This window comes from Dioscorea cayenensis, unplaced genomic scaffold (genome assembly GCF_009730915.1).
Source record: "Dioscorea cayenensis subsp. rotundata cultivar TDr96_F1 unplaced genomic scaffold, TDr96_F1_v2_PseudoChromosome.rev07_lg8_w22 25.fasta BLBR01001715.1, whole genome shotgun sequence".
Classification (NCBI taxonomy): domain Eukaryota; kingdom Viridiplantae; phylum Streptophyta; class Magnoliopsida; order Dioscoreales; family Dioscoreaceae; genus Dioscorea; species Dioscorea cayenensis.
Genome location: NW_024088106.1, coordinates 8,673 through 15,614, shown reverse-complemented (window position 1 = coordinate 15,614; position 6,942 = coordinate 8,673).

The window sequence follows — 6,942 nt, the reverse complement described above, 5'->3', positions numbered from 1 at the left end:
TACTGAAATGAATACATAAATAATAACAAGAAGTTTGGAGTGTGCAATTAATACACACCACAACCCAAGAACTAGGAAAAGCCTGCAAATAGCTAAATTAAGCTACCTAAAACAAATTCTGCCATGCACTTCACATGACGCCAACCGCTTCAAAAGCTGAAACTGGAGAGGAAGGTGGCAGCAAGGCCAACCACGGTTACGGTGAGAGATTAGCACACTCTACACAATTATACCAAAAAAAATCATAAACCACCCAAATTAATACTTTGTTGATAATATAACTGAATTTTAAAACATAATTTCATATAATTACCAATCTTTAAAATAATAAAATAACAAGTAGTATCAAAATTTCTTTTCACCCCAATTAGGTTATATACAACAAATCTCAAAAATACTGCAACAAAAACAAGATTATAAAATGAGTTAAACATCATGCTAAGTGTCACGATTAAGCGCCCAAACTCTTTCAAGGGCCAGTAATAAATTTAGATTACCGACACATTACACTTTGGATCACCCCAAATAATACTTTTTACAGGAATTTTAAATATTCTAACAAGTTAAAGGTTTTACCAAGTCCAGCAATATCAAATGTAAAATACAATTCTAAAATTCATGAGTTATTTCCAATGACTCTATAAACAAGATTTTCAAAGAAGAAGTCGCTAATCAAATAACAGAAGTATGGAAAAAAAGTTTGCCCCAATAGAAATTTACTGCGATAGAAACTTTTTTTTAAATCATCCACGGGAATCTACATACAAGTATAAATCCAAATTCATACATTTCACCCCAATAACTCATGGTTCTGAAATGTTTAAAATAAATAAATCAACAATTAAAACAATTGACAATATCCCCAAATGGCCTCAAAAGCCTCCCTTGCTAATATTAATTTGCCTCGGTTGGGTCGAGGAGCCACCAAGATGCGTATCTTGGAAGGTGTTGGCCCATTAGGAAGTTAAATTATGGTGACTACAGACAACTCAACAATATCAAGTCAGGGCTCATCCCTGAAATGGCATAACGGTTTGTGATATTCACGCCACCTCTAAGCAGGTCGGCCCGTGAAACCATTCACACCCTTACTGCGGTAATCACCCAGGGATCCCTCTGCACTCACCCTCAAACCACCTGTCAAGAACATTACAAGGCCATAGCCACCATTTCCATGGACATATTAAAGACCCATGGAGTGCTCGCATAATAAAATCAAATATTATCACAACATAAAAAGGTCCCCTTATTCAGAGACTATGTTTACAAATCCCTTAGAAATGAGCCATCAAAATGAATAAATATGTATTTCCGACCCGTAGGCTCATTATATATCTATCAATACCGCATTAACATTAGTCTCATCAAAGATCCTCAATTGTTCACAAAACATAATTCTCGCTCCCAAGAGCATTAAGGCCGCTGGCCGCAGAACTTTCCAATAGATATATTTCAAGATACAAATTGCTCACATAATGAGTGCATTCTTTGCATCTATAACGCAAAGGGGTCCCAGCCCAGACTTCACTGTTTACAAATCCGCCATTGAGGACATCAAAATGAATACCAATGCCTCATTTCGGCCACGTAGGCTAAGTATATCCATCAATATGATAACATCGATCTCATCAAAGATCACAATTTATTCAAACAATTCTCACTCAAGGTGAATAACTTGATCATAGCGGCGTTTTCAATACAGAGCTCTTTTCCTTGAAAACATCAATACAATAATATTCTTTGGAAGTATGCTTGAGAAATGTAAAGATGATGTTTAATTTTAGTTCACACTGAGCCTTTTGATTATCATAAAAAACATCATATCTCTTGAAATTCACAATTTCAAAACCTTATATTTTTTTTTTTTTTTTAGAGCATACTAGAGACTTAGAGCCGAGTAATGCTAACATAACACTACATGAGCCATCCGGGGTTTTGTAGTGATCCATACTAAAGCAGCTGTGTTGATAACACCGCCGTTCCATATAGCATCGGATTTAGAACCAAAAGTCTTGAGCCGTCTTTTAGTGCATCAGCAATGTTACAAATGTAAGGCTTGTTTAGTATCAAAATAAAAGTCCTGGGCTGTTTCAAAACTAAGATTCAGCCGTAGAAACACCAAAACAAGTATAATACTCTCACAGCCCCTTGAGGAGATAAGCTTGGGCATGTTTTAAGTTTTGTTTTCTAATATACCAAATATAACTTGTTTCAAGGCTTAAAGTTAATAGAAGGCCATCAATCAATAAATTTCAATTTATAGAGATCAAAAGCTTTACAGAACAGGATACTTAGATACTTATTCTTAGTACTTTTCTAATGATTATGCACTGTAAATGGATCAACTCTGCTTATTTGTGTGTGTGTGTGTGTGTGTGTGTGTATTGTGTGTGTGGGTGTTCATAAGCGTCAGTGTTAATCCCCACAGTTCTCTGGGCGCAAGCCTCACACCTCCTAGCAGCCAACCAAAACAATCCGATTAAAGATAAAATCCTGCCAAATTATCAAAGGGTAGGAGGAACCCCTCAAATAAGAAATAAACCGCTAGGGTTTTTCCAGCACACCTCTCCTACAGATCCAACAGAATCAATCTCTTTTGGCATGGCCAGCAAGGATAACAAAGACACCTATTGATGGTTCAGTTTCTACATTAACTCCAGAAATCAAAGTTTCAAGTTCAAGAGTTCTGATAGATCAAAGCCTTACAAAACAACACAGCACTTCCCTCTCAAGGCCTATCAACAATAGAAGCAAAGAATAAAGACAAAGTCAAACTCAAAATCGACTCACATGGGCTAAGCTTCATCCAAGTACAGCCTAAAGGGGCTAAACTTGGCTCCTTAACTAGATTTCCAGGGTTGCAAAGGAATTTAAGGTTTCTAAACACAATACACCCAAAGAGGAAACAAGAGAAATAACCAAAGATTTTCATCCTGCAATTGTAGCTATAGTACCCGCAGATATAAGCTGTGGATTTTGATATATTTTCAAGAGTTCTAAGTGGCGGATTTTTTTAAAATTAAAGTAGATCTAGAGGAGTTTTAATTTAAACTAAAAAGCTCTACCAATCAACCCACAAAATTTCAAAGAATTTTTAAAATCAAACCTATCACCCAAATCTATATAGCTTGAAGGAATTTTACCTTTGGTTTGCAGTGGTGGAAAGATGGAGATCAAGAAGAAGAGTTTCTTGTTCCTTAGCTGCCATAGAGCTCAAGTACTATATGGGAGAAGCTTTGGCTTGGAGAGCAGACAAAGAGAGGAGGAGATGAGAAGGCATAGGGACTAGAAGTTTCTCTCTCATTTCTAGTTAACAACGACTATTACTACTATTATTATTATTATTCTTATTATTATTATTATATTATTATTATTTAAAACAATGGAAGCTTCTACTTGAGAACTTTATTATCACAAGGATAGCCTAGCAGTAGTAAAGATTATTATTAATTTTAAAAGAGAACAATAATAATATAATAATTATAAAGATAGAAAGTAGTGCCAATATGAAGGAACACAATAGGAGAGTACCAAGGAAGCTTCTCTTCTCGAGAAAATTATTAATAGGAGATGGTGATACTAAATCTCAAAGAACAAAATAAAATAAAAATAAATAAATAAATAAATCCCAATAAAATAAAGAGTCACGATAGCGTTAAAAGGAGAACAACATGACCCAAATACCCTCAACTCAACTCGATTAATGAGACATACACACAGAGAACCTTGAATTACAAAGCGTGACATAGTGGGATCTCATACAACTCCTCGTAAGGGTATGTTATCGAGGTCACGAATAACTGTCGCCAAGCCCCGACACTCAAATACCTCTGAACCTCATCCTCAAGTACCACCTCCCGGAGAACATCCCAATCAATCTCTTAGGACTCCTCAAAAGTCGTTGTGAGGATAGATGAGTGCTTGCGCTCTGATGTATGGTAGTATGAAAATCTAGAAATTATGTCGGCGCCGGAAGAGGAGTGCTTTCGTGCAGATGTTGCTTTGAAGGTTGCTTGAGGAGGCTGGCCTGAAAAGTATGCTTGCTTTCGACATTATATATAAAGAGGGGATAAGAATCGATTATAAAGACACATAGGGAGCAGGCGGCGCATGATCGTATAAGGTGCATGGAAAGGATGATAGGCCAAAGGACATGATCGTGCACTACACTTTTCTCCACAAAAAGAGGATGCGATCGTGCATGAGAATCGAAACTGATGGTGTCCCAGAGCAATCATCAAATGTCGCTGTGAGGGAGGTGCCAAGCGATCAACTCAAAATCTATCATCAACCTCGAGAGCTTCAAACAATAATCTTAATATTCCCGATCAACCAAAAGCCGGCAAATAGAAGATAAGATGGCGGAAACACTCGGAATGAACCCCCAAAAATAGACCCAAGGCTTGACGCGGAAGAATAAAACAATGGTATATGCAATCTCCGTCCAGCGAAAACACAACTTCACGAGGAGCGATATGAAGAGTAGGAAACTTACAGTTAATAGGGTGAGACAACGCCACGTTGGCTGAGTCAATGTGAAATGGTAGGAGAGCTGAGGCGGTCACGACCTAGCACGCTCAAAACACATCATCGTGCTCGGGCATGATGTGTTCTCCGTAAGTGCCTTTCAGTTTGCACACACGAAGTACTAGAGTGCGTACCCGTGAGGTAGGGTTGTCGAACTTATCGAGGACTAGACTAAAAATACTCACTTACCTCTGATCTCTAGTTAGAATGGTGCAGTGATTGGATTAATTCCAAAGGATAAAGGAAAATAAAAGTAAAGGAAAAGGGAACATGTAGAAGATAATAGGCAAGTAGGTTGATGTCAACAACAAAGAGAACAATGCCCGAAATATTTTCCTAAGCACTTGGTAATGCTCACTCACTCTCATGGATTTTACCATGCACATTCTTAGATTCAGTGTGTGCTCAAAGCAATGTACAACTATATGGCTCTCAACTCGTCAGGGTTTTGAGAGATAGCTATGGGTTCAATGCTCACCAAGTTTTGCCATTGCCTAGGGTAATAACAGGCATGACAATCCACCATCTGAGTTTTAATTAAGCAACTATGCACGATTAAGCACATCAACTTTTGCAAACACAATATTTAACACAAAACAAAAAGAACTCAGTAAATCAAGAAGAATACAAGTGTTTAAGCCTCGTAGCCCTTTCATTGATGGGTACAACATGGAGTTTGATGAGGTACAATTTGTATACATGTTTTTCATATCCTAAATTTCATCATTTTGCTTGCTCTTAAGTTTACTTTTTATTCATGAGCCGTTACTATTATAGGTATTTTTGTGTATATGCGATAGGAGGCTCAATACATTTTGGAGTGAAATCGGGAAGAAAACAAGAAGATATTCAAAATGAGTTCAAGTACTCAAGCTTGACATGAGCTGGACATGCTCTTGTGATACCCTTTGAAATTCTCAGCCTAATGTTGATTCAGCAAGAACTTTGTGTAGAAGGACACTTTCAAGCTTGACACAGTCAGGACACGATCGTGTCCATGCCTGAAAATCGAGGCCAAAGGGGGTGATTTTATTAAAGAATTGTTGACACGCTCACAGTGCTCGACACTGTCGTGTCACACACATTGTACGACTAGGACACGATTGTGTCCTCTTCCATGCAATTTCTCGGCTAGAGACACTCCTTTTTACTCAACTTTCTCCCGACATGACATGAGTGCGCAATGATCATGTCTACCGATGTTATCGAGCTGCAGAATCTCCCTCTTTATAACTCTAGTTTTTAGGGTTTCCTCTTCATCTTTGTTCGGGGATCTTCTTCTCCACCGAGAGGACTTTGATGAGAGTGAAGATCAAGCTTATCCACATCTTCTAAGGCATAAAGGTACAAATTGGAGGCACAAGGGAAGTGGTGTTAGCACTACTGTAGGCTTGCTATTGGAGGCAAATCTCAAAGAGAAGGGAGTCGTATCTTCTTTCTTTAGATCTAGTTTTTATCTCCTCCATATTATACCTCACTCGAGTGAAGGCCAATCGCCAGTGCTCTCGAGGGTGGGAACTTTTGACTTTGTATGCTTAAACACTTTTACTCTTCATGATTTATGGAGTTCTTTTGGTTCTTGTGTTTGCATAACTTGATGTATTTGATTTGCATAGTTACCTAGGTAAAACTTGGTGTGTGGATTGCCATAGTTGTGGTTGCATTGTGTGATTGCAAAAATTGATGTGCATGAAACCATAGTTACTTTTGTAAAATTTGGTGTATTTGGGAACCATAGATGCTTTATTGCTTTTGAGCACACACTAGAACCCAAGAATGTACCTAGTAAACTTTGAGAATGAGTGAGCATTACTGAGTATAGAGGGAACATCCCAGGGTATTGTTCTCTTTGTTGACACTTAACCCAATTGTCTTTTATCTCCATCCATTCTGTTTTCCTTTTCTCTTTTAATTTCTCTTTCATTTATTTAATCTCATCACCTATTCATTTATCACTAGAGATCAGTGTTAAGTGAGTATTTTTAGTCCAAATCCGAGGTTCGACAACCTTACTCTCCTCACTGGTACCATGGAGAACACATCAAGTTTTTGCGCCAGTGCTGTAGACTAGCAACTATTAAGAAAGCTTATAATCTAGTGGTCTAGTTGTTTATATCATGAATACTTGTGTATAATTTTTCTTCCTTTCATGTTAATTATTTTATCTTTATTTTCTTTGCTTTGCTTCATGTTTCTTTGAGCTTACATTGTCAATTTATTACGCGTAGTAAAGATTGCATGACCCGTGGTAGCACATCGACCCCACCAATTAATCCTAATCCAGAAGTAGAAAGAACGTTTAGAAGAAGATTACGTCAGATCAATTTGAGTGAGACAGGATCCATTGAGACAAGGGTGGAAGTGGATCAGGACATCAAAATGGCCGGTAATCACCTATAGAGCATCTCGGATTTT